Source organism: Achroia grisella, unplaced genomic scaffold (assembly GCF_030625045.1).
Source record: "Achroia grisella isolate CSIRO2021 unplaced genomic scaffold, CSIRO_AGI_Agris_v1 utg874, whole genome shotgun sequence".
Classification (NCBI taxonomy): Eukaryota; Metazoa; Arthropoda; class Insecta; order Lepidoptera; family Pyralidae; genus Achroia; species Achroia grisella.
The window spans coordinates 7,139,253-7,154,362 of NW_026713051.1; the positions used below are offsets into that span (position 1 = coordinate 7,139,253).

At 32.2% G+C, this 15,110-nt stretch overlaps 1 pseudogene; it reads left to right on the forward strand.

Moving 5' to 3' along the window:
* Positions 1-15,110, forward strand: part of LOC131852977 (succinate dehydrogenase [ubiquinone] flavoprotein subunit, mitochondrial-like) — a 43,612-nt pseudogene that overhangs the window by 14,496 nt on the left and 14,006 nt on the right.

Below are 15,110 nucleotides of genomic sequence, written 5' to 3' on the forward strand. Positions count from 1 at the left end.
TGAGTCCACAATGTGGTTGTCCGTGGCAAAAAGTTACTGGAAAGGCGCTTGGTGTAGCACATTCAGATTATCAAAATTATATTTTAGTTACTGACGGCTATTTTCATTCAAATATTTTAGTGCATGACAGAGAGAGAAACAAAACACTAAATCTTTCAATGTGTGGGAACCTTTGCTAACAAAATCTGGCCTTTATAATAGGGTACAATATACTCAGTTTTATTGTACGTTGAAATTCATTTTTATTTGCTAGTGCTTACAGTGCGTATTTATTTGCCATAGTAACCCTATGTCGTTGCAGTGCTTGCGAAGGTCTCTTCTCATAAGGGGAGCTTGTCATAAGCTTAGTATTACACCAGGATGTCCAACATGAATTATTATTTTTTCGGGATTAATAACATGAATTTATTTTGCATTACTGAATTTCCATTCTCGCTTCTATGCCTCTCGAGATTGTTTTTTAATAGTTGATTATAACCACCAATCGAGCAATAGATTAAGTTTGTTAGGTTAGCTGTTAGATTCTCGATGGTCTATCGACTATTGAGATTCTTTATACAATGGTTTAAAACAACCATACGGCCATACTGAAAGACATGTTCCATAAGCTCGCATGAAATTACTTCAGCTAGCCTATGTTGGCGAATTTATCAGGAATTAACCACAATAATTTCCGAGAACTGACAGAGACCTAACACTACCATTAATGAACCACTGTTCCTTATTATATTAATGTTTTTTTTCAGATGCACATGGTCCAATAGTAACCATGTGGGTAAAAAATCCCTACGTTCTTATTATATAGGATCCTATCTGAAATCTAGATATCCCTGTAAAATCAGAACAATTGGTTACCCAATTACTATGGGAGCCTGGCAGCTAGATTAAACCGTATAACAATATGGTTTTATTACATGTCCTTCTCTGCCACCGGTGTATTTATGCTTTATTCTCTTATCAGCCCCTTTAACAGTCTACACACTACAATATAATAAAAATGAAGGGGGCAATACCATAACAGTGTGTGGAGTGCCCTAGATTACATAGATTTGCCTAGGAAATTGGTACAGATGTCATATAGTTCGCTGATTCGATTTTACCCTCACCACCGCTGTTCCAGTGTTGCCCTTTTAATTCACCAATATTTCTCTTGATTTTAATAGAGTGTATGGGTTATTACAAGTTATATTTTTCTTTATAAATTGGAGTATACCATATTATCATATTAAATACCTCCATTTGAAATATATTGAAGTCTACAATGTTGCGAATATATATAAATGAGCTATGAGAAGGAACATCGTTTTTTTTGGGAATATAAGTTTCACCGTACCCATCCGTCCAACCCCTGAGCCGGAAGGATCTCCAGGAGAGATATTCCCCACGTAGAAAACGGATTTCAAACCATGGGTATTTATTTATCGAGTTTCCTAGTCTTTGTTCAGGGCATTAACTATTTCAATTGAAAATTCATTGCAACTACGTAGCGGTATACCAGTTAAATAGCATAAAACAGTTTTGAAACTACGTTAATATGAATGCCCACAACATGTTTTGTAATGTACTTATACGAATTTTGATGGAAACTGTATACTGTATATTGGGGGAACCGAATTTAAATGCATTTAAACTGTCGGCACACGTATTTCTATTATTATAAATTTTCGTCTATTTCGTGTATATTTGTGACTAGTTATGGCCGTGACTCCATTTCAGTATTTTTTTTTTTATTTATTTGTATCAGATAAATTACCCAATTGGTGATAAGTGTTAACTAGTCTATACACATGAAGACCGGTACAGGCACAGCGTCAACAATCATAGTCAACAGTCAACTAATAACGTTAACAGCTTGACTTTAAAAATATGTATCTAGTTCTTTTCAAATAAAATTGTCACTTAGTTAAATTGCATATATTTCTAATATGTTCTGCAGGACTAATTATTTTTAAGTAATCTTTTTTTAACTAATTTTTTTGTGAAATGAATCATATTAAATAAACACAATGATATGGGAAGCTGAAACACATCAGAGAAAACCCTAATAAAAAAAAACAATATTAGATAGGTACAAAAACTTTTTAAAAACTATTCCTTTGACCTCGGTAACTTGAGCGCAACATGAACAAATTACTTTTTATATTATTCCAATGTACAGACACAGATCGCATTCGATTTTATTATATATATGGTGTGAAAAACCATATGTCCACGTGAGCCGTGCAGGTAATTGAGTCGGCTGGTAAATATATTATCATATAGGACCTGCAAGTTTTAATGCAGGTCCGTGTATTACACTGCGACACATAGGCGGACATATATCTTATTCATTTTATAAACGCGAAAGTTTGTAAGTATGGATGGATGTTTGTTACTCTGTCACGCAAAATCCGTTCAGAAGTTTCTGAACGGATTTTGATGAAATTTTACAGTAATATAGCTTATATATCAGAATAACATATAGGCTATAAATTTCACACGGGTGAAACTGCGGGCATAGCTAGTTTAAATATACGTATATACTATCTCCCTTTATGGTATATAAACTTTAAAATTATACTTATTAATGACTTGTTGTAACCCATAAAATAACTATAGGACGCTATGCATTATGTTAGTAATGAATAAATGAACGAGTAAGAGGTGCATTGACTACAATCATAAAGTTGATTCATATTTTGAATAAACCCAGATTCTCAGTTTTTTACAGCCTGTTTAATTCAAAACACTTTGTAACGATATTCTATAATTCCTCCAGCCGTTATAACGGTAACTATGTGTGTATATGTCACGATATTATATATATACCTAACGTAGCTTACTTCCTAAAATGGAGTTTTCTATCACTTTATAATCTGTATCTTTACTTTATATACTCACTTTATATCTGCATTTAGTAATATTTAACAATTTAAATTACTCTAAAAAGTACAATGTTTTAAAAATTTACTTCAAAAACATAACAATCATAAGATATATTTTTATAAAGATAAAATGAATACATATTTTTCATTATGTTGACTGTACATGCACGATGTGTTGGCGACTGCATTGATACGTAATTGCGATTTGTCAACGTGGTATTCAGTTTGACACATTATTATTTCTGACACGCCACTGTCATTCGGCATAAGTCACACGACATGTCACTGTCATGGGTCTATTGATTATTTGATTTCAAATACAATTTATATTTACAAATTTTGTACAACACACAAATTTACCCTTGTCTGTTTCTTTTATATTTATTGCCTTTAACATCAATTTATATAGAAAGATAATTGGACCAAATTTTGGTATGAAAATAAAGGTCCGAGACCGTACCTTACACTACTTTTTATTACCTTTTTTATTCTAAATCATACCTGTCTGTTTTTCAACTTTTCACGTAAATATTGTGGTCACAAAAATACAACATAGGCCATATATTATCTTTAAAAAATAGGCTAAATATATACTATATGCCGTATAAACTGCAAAATTTTCTTCAGCCTATATGATGAAAATTTAATTCTAATCCACTCGCTATTTTTATGTGTAACATACAAATAAACGAACATAAATTTAGGCCTCGTTACAATTTAATTATATTATACGCGAAATATATATGGGGCTGAGTGTATCTACTCGACTGACCTATGTGATACAGGATGCTCAGCATTATTTTCTATTAAACGTAAACCTGTACCACGGTCGAGGTAGCGGCAGGTCACGGGCGTAGAATGCTGCAATAATTCCTTACCTTATTAGTATTAACTGACTACATTTTCTTCTATTATTTTCAATACCACTTTGTTTTCAAAGTTATTACTTTTACTTTACATAATGCATAATATATACTTCTAATAACAATATTATCCATGGACAATTTACATAGCGCCATCTAAGCAGTAAACTGTGCATGTATGATGGATACTAGATAGATGTCTAGTGTGTACGTATTTATAATGTACGAAACACAACTTACAAAGCTGCTTAGCTACTGGTTGAACTGGGGGACACAAACATGCATGCGCGGATAACTTTGCTCAAAGTTTACCTCTCGTAAAAGCTACATACAAAATATTACATTAAGACTAAACCTACGAAATTAAGTTGGATGATGTAATATATACATAGCATAAGTAACTAATGGTAATTTTTAATATAACTTATAAACTGACGGCTAAAACACAATGCTATAGTCTCTAAACTCAGTACTAAAATACTACATACTATAACTGAGTCTACAATTCAGTACATTCAATACTTCATTTTAATAACTCGTAATAAGAAAACAAAGCTCTTTGATCTTCAATATCCAAATATGTCTAATAAACGTTTGGCATTTAAATGAATGCAGAAATAAACGGATATATTACAACTAGGATATTAACCGTTTTTATATATTCTTTCTTTTCACTAGTTGATTTTATCTAAGACAATTTATCGGAATATCCTTGACAGTATAGTGGTTTTAACACACGTTTGTGTGGGAGGAAGTTCACATGTAAATTATTTATCAAGTTCACATGCACCTTGTCCTTTGATATGTGTTTAAGGCGTGAATAAATAAGCAGTACCGATCAAAACCAAATTAGTGGTTTGATTTAATTCCATACATTTTCGCATTTGCCATTCTCAATAGAATAAAAGTTATAAGTTATTTCAAAAACATTAAATTATCGTTTTAATTATGCAGAGTACTGCGTTTTTCGATATCATCATCCAACTAAGGCTAGTTAATTACCCCACGTTATTATGGAGACCCTCCGGGGTACTCCGGAGGGTCCGTCCGTTGCACAATTTCAACTTATGTAGATATTCATGAGTTCGTCTGTCTGTATTGATTTGTGTATTTTCTATCGAAGTCTATATTGTATAGTATGCATTCAGAAAAACGAGGTAATACCAGTATGTCTGTCTGTATTAATCTGTGTGTATCATGTATAGTACACATTCAGAAAAATAGAGATAATAACAGAATTTCCGTCTGGATTGATTTGTGTGCTTTCTATCTAGGTATATCATATAGGATGCATTTAGAAAAAGGAGGTAATACCAGGATTTCTGTCTGTATTGATTTGTGTATTTTCTATCTAGGTATATCATATAGGATGCATTTAGAAAAAGGAGGTAATACCAGGATTTCTGTCTGTATTGATTTGTGTATTTTCTATCTAGGTATATCATGTATAGTATACATTTAGAAAAATGAGATAGTACCAGGATTTATATCTATATTGATTTGTGTGCTTTCTATCTAGGTGTATCATATATACTCGTAGTATGCCTTCAGAAAAACGGTAATACCAGAATTTCTATTAGTACAGTACCCTGTACAGTAGCGAATTACGGTTATTTGGAGCCTAAATTCACCTCCCCCTTTATTTTATTTGTTTTTTAATAGTTGATAAATTTATTTATTACACATTTTTTAATACTAATTATAAAATGTACTTTGTTCATTTGATTTTCTATTTGAAAAGTAACTGTGATTCCACACACCACCCCTTTAAGCTTCTTGCCCGGGGCTATGGCGCTCTGTAGCCTCCTCTTTACGCCACAGACGGTACAAGCTATGTTTACTTGGCAACTAGAGAACTAGATAACACTTTTTCAATTTATTTGTTTTATAATCTTTATGTCTCCCAGATTTAACGTATTGAGGAACTGCTACAATAATTAAAAATTATATTTCTTTAACAGGATTCCATTCATTATTTAACTCGAGAAGCGCCATCTGTCGCCTTTGAGTTAGAGAACATGGGTATGCCATTTTCAAGGACCCAAGATGGTAAAATCTATCAAAGATCTTTTGGAGGCGCAACAACGCATCACGGCACGAAATCTGCAGCTAAGAGGACCTGCTGTGTTGCTGATCGGTAATAATTATAATATCATGAGCTTATGATGACTGATGATTTGGTTAATAGAATAATTTATTACACATGACACAACATTACGATGTCTCTGACCTCTAATCTAAATAAACCTCAAGAATTAATTTAGTACAGAAATTCTAAAACAAAGACAAAGAAATACTGATTTTGATTTACGTGATGACATACGTAAAACAAAATCAGATACATAAAAACAACGTACGGTGTGCTAGATTATATCGATTAGTAATTTTATCTCAGGTGAGGATATCATCTGTCGGTGTCGTGGTGTAACGCAACGCAACATTTGATATGGAAAATCCATAATTAGAATCTAAAGCATTTATGGACGAGCCTACCGCCCTTTCTTGAATTATTTTTGGTTTCCTGTGGTGTTTGCTTCAATGGAGAGCTGTCAAAGCGTAACATTGCGCACAATATTTTCTGTAGTGGGCAAAATAAAGAAAAAAGTAATGATGTAATTAATTTAGTAAGCAAACGGTAACTGTATACGTTATCTGAGCAGTTGGGGGAATGATAGGACGAGCATGAATTCAGGTCAGTTAGCCCGTCGAGGCGAATATGGCTGCTTGTCCCTGTTACTAACAACGCCCTTTCCTTATTCCCCCTCCCCGTAATCTTTATTATACTGCCAGGTCTATTGTATGTTGTTACATACATATCAGTTATTATTATTATTTTAATCCAGTATAATTGAGAATTCTTAGTAACTAACACAGTTACTAGATTAAAATAATATTCACACTATGCTCTCTATTTATGAATAATAAACAACTAATAGAAATACTTGTTTTTTAAATATGTAAATAGTTCTGTTGATTGTTCAAATCTATAAAAAATACAGGATATCTACATAGATAACTCTTAAACAAACATCAAGCTCATAGATACAAATGTTTGTACCGTGCGCTGAATCAAACACGCGACCATCGAAAGGAAGGTGGTGTGTTTATCGGCTAGACCAAAGCCGTCGGTTACATAAAACTTATAGATTGGTTTGTTTGATTTTATGTATTAAGATTTATAGGTGTAGTTTTTATATTAAATATTATTTTAATACGGGCATTGCAAAAGGGGGAGATTGTAAGGGGTGGCAGTGGGAGCGAAGCTGGATTTAATGTGAGTGACTAGCGATTATTACGAAATATGAAAACATGAAGGGAATTGCAAATATCCTAATAATTTTAAAGGTTTATTTTAATTTTTGCATATATGAAAATCGTCGCGGGTGAAATTGTTTATCTGTTTATCCGTCTACATGTTACAGATTAACGTGAAAACAGCTGTGTGAGGATATAAATTAAACTTTCACAGAATATGCTGTTGAATAAATTATGAAATAGCAATAGAAATAATCTTCATTCAAATAAACTTAATATAAGCACTTTTGAATAGTCACAATTTTTTATTCTACCGCTCATTCAGAATGCAGACTCATTACAAGAAGAATAAGGAAAAAACTTGTATGTCGCTCTTTTAAATAAATATTGTTTTAATTAGATTTAAATTAACAAGCATTAGGCCGCCATATTGATTGTCGCATACAATCAATATGGCGGTTTTTATGTTGATTGATCAGAGATTTCTGTTCAATCACATAACATTGTCAGCGTTATGAATTTTAAGTTAGACATTTTCTACAAATATCATTTCTTCAATTTTATAATATGCTTTTTAACAAAGAAAATATTTTATAAGACATTGGATTCTTTTTTCTGGTAAATTGAGTACAGACACTGGCAGTTTGTTGGAATTGTAAGGTTTTACCTTACGCAATTTCCATAAAATGAATTACTAACTTTCGTCAAACGGCACTTAGGTAAAACTAGTTTGTTGATATTATGTAAGCTTTTATTAGTGTACCATCTACTCACCTACTATTTTAAAACTATTAATGTTTTTCCTGACATGCATAATATTTATATCAGCTGTTTTGCCCCATAATATAATATCATATGACATAAAGCTAAGAAAATAGCTAAAATACACAAGTTGCCGTAGCCGTTGCCACATTTGTTAATTCTCTAATTCTTCTTACCATATTGGAGGCAGAACTAAGTCTATTCGCCAGTTTAGAATATGAGCACCCCAATGTAGTTTAGAATATAATGTGATACCAAGAATCACGGTATCATCAACAAAGTTAATAGGATTATTGTTCAATACGACTTTTCTTCTCTACTTTCCTTACATTGGGGTGCGTAAATTTAATATAGCATCCTAAGACCTCTCCAAAGAATCAAAAATGTGTTTAATTAGAGCTAGCTATACCAGCGTCCGTAGTAGATTTACCGGTCGTGAAACCAAATTGTCGACTGTGAAGCAGTCTCTTTCATTTAAAGTGTTAAAGCATTTGATTGAGCATAATTTTTTCAAACACTTTACTATCTTAGCAGTACATATCTATCTTAGCAGTACTGCTAAGATAGATATGGGCCTATAACTACGTACTTCAGGTTTATCCCCTGACTTAAAAAGGGACGTGTTTTTTACTGCGTTTCATTAAATTGGGAAAACTCCGTCTCCGTTTAAATGACATACCCCAATAATCACCCGTAATTTTTTAACTTGATTATTTTAGTTATTGTATTTGGGCTAATATATGTAAATTTAAATATTTGAATTAGCTATACTTGGAGATAATTTCAAAGAAGTACCTAACATCAATAGATGTACCTATGATGACCACAGGCAGACTAAAATGACAGTGAGAAAAACTATTTCCGCACCATATTCTTTGTATATCACCAAAGAATAGAAATAATTGAATATTTAATTTTAATACCTAATCTAGTATTTAATGTATTAATAAAATAATAGAAGACAGTCAGAAATAGTATGTAATAAATGTGTTGGGCATAAATATATCTCGTAATGTTACTACGTTAGGAATGAATTGGTTTAATAAACACACTTTGTAGAAGACTGTGTTTGTCATTAGTATACAATCTATATTGAAATAGTGATTAAAAAAAGGTTGTACGCTTTGTAAATGCAAATGTCCATTCCACACATTGGCAATGGAAAAAACTGAATTGGAAATGGAAAAAATGCGATTTTCTAGGAGTAGAGTTACAAAACTCAGTTCCCGACGCTTGATTATTTATTTGCAATGTAGTTCCACGCTTAATATTGTAGTTCTCTACCTGGAGTGCTGTATTCGCTAAGTACGCTATTTCAGTTTGTTAGCTTGCATCACGAGAAAATCAGATTATTCGTACATTTTTTTTGTTATTGTTTAAATTATTGTGTTATTACTATTTACATTAATATAAAATAATATTAATAATTGTGTAATATTTTAATTAAAAATAAAATTACATCTGTTTGTACTGTACTACTATAAAATGTATAGATAAGTGTTATTGTTGAGAACCGTAATAGAAAATAGAAGATTTATAGCAATATGTTATCGTGTCAACGACATTTATCATTACGTGTAACTAAAAGTTAATTACGTGTGACTAAAATAATTTCCCATTTAAAAAAGTTACTACGATGCAGGATTACTAGTGTCCATTACAAGTAGCTTTTATAAAACGAAATAATTATCAAGATACTAATTAGCTTAGTGCATTTCAATAAGCGCTCGTACATACTACTTCTTATAAATTACTCAAGTTTCCAATTTCAACTTTACCTGAATAAAATCTAACAAAATTAGTGTCCGATATTTCATATAATATACACCGAGGTACTTCAACAGCCCTAGAAACATCCATTTGTGCAGGTGCCAGTCGTGTTATAACTAATGTGTCGCCATTCTAGGAGACTAAGTTGCTATGCCTCTTATCCTATAATTTCACTGCCTAAACTGACCTTACTACCAAAACACAGTAACAAGTAACGACGCAAGCTGAAGTAGGTGGGAATGAAGTGCAGGCTAGTTTAAATAGAATACATCTAGTAAATTATGTTTACTTAGGACAGGGTCATCTAGAAAACTACCAAATAAAAAAAAATTATGATACAATTCTCATTGTTATACAGAAGTTGTTTTGAAGTAAAAAGCTTTACACATTTATAATTTCTATCACTGCTGTTTGAGTTGTTAAATTTTCCTGGCTCTCTCTCAAAATTTCCTCGTAGCATGCCAATAATTTTTTTATGCCCTCTTTTGTAGTTGTAATGCGGGCTTCATTAGGATCTATTTTTTCCAAAATTTGTAATCCTTTTTCTATTGAACTAAGGCCCTCCGTTAAGTTTGCGACAGTCATCTGATTTTCTGGTACAACTTGGTCTACAGAATCTGTTTGTTGAATAACCTGCTCATTGTCAGGCATTTCAATAAGTTCACTATCCGTGAACGTTTGATTGTATGAATCTTGAACATTTCCACTATCTACCTCTAAATTAAATTGCTCATCAACATCGATGACTTCAATTACAGTATAGATAGGTTCAGAATCTAGATCAGCTTCATCCTCCGGTTCGCTGGTGAAAAAAAATGGACACAATTTCTTCCAGGCGTCATTCAAAGTTTTTTTGGAAGTCTCATTCCAAGATTGGTTTAAAATTGCTATAGCATCTAATATTGTAAATTGTTTCCAAAAATCCTTGATTGAAAGCTCGTTGACTCGTCTCATGGCAGCTTGTAGATGTACAAATAATTGTTTTCTGTAATAGGTTTTAAAAGTTTTTAAGACGCCTTGTTCCATCGGTTGAAGCGAGGTAGTGACGTTTGTTTCCAAAAAAATAACTTTGACGTTTGGATCTAAATCTATTAGAGTTTCAGAATGACCAGGTGAATTGTCAATAATCAACATTATCTTAAATGGCAAATTATTTTGTACGCAGTAGTTCTTAACTTGTGGAATGAAATGATTACTAAACCAATCTTGAAAAAGAGTATCTGTCACCAAGCCTCTCGTCTGAGGCTTCCAAATAATGGGTAAACTATCTTTAGGTATATTCTTCAAAACTCTTGGGTTTTCTGAATGATATATAATGACTGGTTTTAATTTACAGTCGCCCTCTGCATTTGAACCAACCATCACTGTCAAACGGTCGCTGGCGGCTTTATATCCAGGAAATGAGTTGCTCGCAACAATACTTCTTCTTGGAACTTTCTTCCAAAAAAGTCTTGTGTTATCAACATTAAACACAGTTTGACTAGTGTACCCCTCCTTTTCTATGATAGTTTTGAGCTTTTCTATATAGACAGCTGCTTCTACTTCAGTACTTACGGCCAATACATTGTCTGTTATGCTATGCCATTTACATCGCCTTTTAAAGCGACTGAACCAGCCATTACTCGCTTTAAATTTTTCTTCTTTTGCCGTATCCCCAGCTTCTTCTTTTAATCTCTCAAATATCTCCTTAGCTTGAGAACACACATTATTTTGATTAATAGGACAATTATTCACTCTTATTTGATTATCACACCATAACTTTAGTAATGTTTCCATTTGAGCTATTAGGCCATAACGCTTACGAATGATCCTCGAATTTAAAGATTGGGAATCTTTCACAGCTTCAACAATTTTATCCTTACACTTTATAATTGTGCGTACTGTTGAATCTGGGAGATCGAATTTCTTCGCCAATTCACAAATTTTCATTGAATTTTCGAAGTGTTTGATAATGTTGAGTTTAAACCGTAAGGATAGTGATTTACGTTTCTTATTTGATTTCAATAACATATTTCTCGTATTTATGGATGACATAATTAAAAAAGTTCAATAAAACCACTCGCACTAATAAAAACGCGCGTAAACTTTCACATGAAAACACGTTTAAGCCTCTCGTGAACTGGTCTCTGAGTGAACAGGGTGGGAGAGCAGAGGGGCAGACAGCACTCAAAAAGGAAAATAGCGTATCTCCAAACTCTCTGAATAGGGTGGCGTAGGTATTCTAGACTAAGTTTCAATATTCAATAACAAAACACGTTTATTATAATACGAATTGAAATCCCAGCTAGTATAATTACATTCGTACAAATACAGATATGGTAAAATCAAGTATCGTCATGATTATCAATGCTTTGCCCATCCCATTATTTGGCTTCGACACACGAAAAGAATGATTTGTGTAGAGATAAATATATAAAGATATTTTCAATTATTTTATTTTAAACATTTTCTACTTTTGTCTATATATCGGTATTCTCAGTTTCCCAGGTTATGTGTGATTTTCTTTTATGTAACAAGCATCCTGTTATGTTACGTCAGTTCACAAACAAAATAATAAGATAACCTATTGTTATGTTGAATATATGAAACGCGTACGTAGTCAAGGGATCAACTAGTGTGTAGGTACACATTTTGTTTCCATTACAATTGTTACCCTGTGGTTTATTTCATTAAAACTGACAGATATGTATATCAGAACAAAGTAAATAGTAAAGTAATAAGTGCTTCTAAATAAAATAGAGATAAAGACAAAATTGTTCAATTAAAGAATAATTGCTTATACCTCTTTATTCTCTTTATTCTTTATTGTACACACACACACATAATAAAAAAATTATACAGAATAAATGTAATGTACAAGGGCGAGCTTATCTCTAAAAAGAGATTTCTTCCAGCAAACCTAGACAATGTTATAGGATCGTGTATTAAATAGAATAGTCATACATACGTGTACGAAAAGAGGAGATATTAAAATATTGTTTTAATGATATTAACTATAAGTATCAATAGACATACATAAATGGTACATAAATAAATTATAAGACATAAGTTAAAATGTAATTATAATATATACCTAAATATATAAATATAAAAATACGTCAGCATTGTGAATGATAATACGCTTTTAATCGGCATTTGAATATTTCAATACTAGAACTGGCACGTATTTCGTGAGGTAAAGAGTTCCACAATCGAATAGCCGTCACCACAAAAGAGCTGGAATATGCCTGCCCAGAGTGTACTGGAGTCCACAAGAGTAATTTATTCTGAGATCGAGTGTTCATTTCTGTCGGATGGAGAAATGTGCAGAAGGATTATGCAAGATGTTGTACAGAAGATTGAGAGTGTGAACATTCAGTCGAAAATGAAAGGGCAACCAGTTTAACTGGTTATGGTATTGAGATATATGATCAAACTTACGCAAATGAAAATAAAGCGAATGCGCATGTTTTGGAGACGTTCCATTTTGTTGAATAGTTCACCAGTGGCATCAAGAAAACAAACATCTACATAATCAAGAAGAGGTAAAAGGAGTGTATGAGTTTTAAATGGAAGAAATCTCTGAAGACGCCAACCTACCTACCATACCTCATTGTAAAATCTTATTAAATATTTCTGAATTATAATTACATATGATCATTCCGATCACGTAGGCGTCTCTTCATTTATCAAGTTCAATCAATAATAAGTATCTACCTGAACTGTATGGAGTAAGGATCTGGAATGCGGTAAATTATAAGATGTCAATGTAACTTCCACAGGTATCCCAGCGAAATTATATTAACATCATAATAATTATATAATGAACTTAAAGTTTTAAAAACTAATTGTTGTTTTGAAAACTAAGTATATAATGTAAGTAAGTTTTACAAACAATTATCTACATCAACATAGGTTCCATTACTAGGAATGTAGCAACCAGTCCCTATTATATTAACAATCCTCTCTCTCCTAACTTTGACGTTACAGGTAACTGAATGCCAGTATCTATTACATTATAAATAATACCTACATATTTTTCGTATAAGTATTCAAGTATACGAAAAATAAGTCTATAATTTATTAAGTAGAAATACCAATAAATTTATTTAATGTACTTTTAAGCATTTATAACAATATGTTAAGAATTACTATGTGGAACTTAAATATTACATACGCCAGTAAAATGCGACAGTGGTGTCATCTATTGAAACTTCAGTTACAAACAAACATTTAAAGCGTGCACGTAAGTGCTAGTTCATAAAAACGATGCGACTTTTATTGAAAGCAATGTGGTGCCATCTCTCGGGTGGTTAATAGGTAGTAGTAACACATTTTGTACCCTGCTATGCTTTAATCAATACGTCTAATACATTATTTTTGTTGTCGCATCTATCGTATCATATTTAATAGTCGAATATGACATGGGATGGCGTACAACGCATTATTTTTACTTCTATATGAAAAACTGTTGTATATTTTACTTCCGTTTTGTTCAATACACTATGTATATGTACAGGTTTGTAATGAATAACTTTCGCTCTGCCTTCAGTCGACTTGAAGGACAATCTCTCATTTATATTATAATACTAATTATTCAATCAGCATGTGTACACATTTCAAGCAGGAACAGGGAGCTTGTTTATATACTATTTAGAAATTGGGAAGTAAACCTAGTCATTTACATTATTAGATGAATGTAAATTCCATCAATATTTATTATATATGTTGTTTGCCGTAACCCATACACGACAGCCACAACGAGATGATTGTTAAAGGCACACCAAAACCTTCCGAACTATTTATGGAGTTACTGAATGCCAACTGCCGCCAGCAGGTACCAGTCTGACTGATAGAAGTCCAAACCTCACTTCAGATACAATGCCGTCTGTTAACCATTGGTGTAAACTTATATAGTACTACTTATTTTGAACAGTTAATATTTTGCATTTATTATATTGCACCTATAGTCTATTTTTTAATCTCGGAGACTAAATTAGAAAAGAATAACATTTATTTCGGATATCTATGACTCCACATTAGGCTATGCCTGTATCATGGAAGTTAACGCAAGTTTGTTACATTGCTACGGCGATCAGTGTGATGATAATAATTTTGCATTTATATAATAGTAATACTGATGATATATGACAAAAAAATACAATAATAAAAATTATTTGTTGTGTAAATGGCAAAATTTCAAATAATGTTGCCAACTGTACTATTGCCAATACTAATTGCAATTAATGATTTATTAAGTTTCTTACACACATTAAGATTGCATTCACTCTCCTTACTTCAAAATTGACGGTCTATTTACATCATTTTTAAGCCTTAAGCGTTGGATTTTCAAATTTTTTTTTTTATTTCTAAGCATAAATTAGGTATGAAATTTAATAGTTCTAACCTTGAAAATTAAGGATCTCTACAAGAGGTTAACCTTTTGAACTACCCCGGACTGTGAATAGGAGTGAAATTTGCAAAATACCTTCACACAGTAAATGTTTAGATCATAAAATAGATCAACTATGAAAATGTTAAGTGTTTGACTCGATTAGATCTATTTATCGATGGTTCGATTTTCCATTGGACATTTTGTATTCAGTATGGTTGTTTG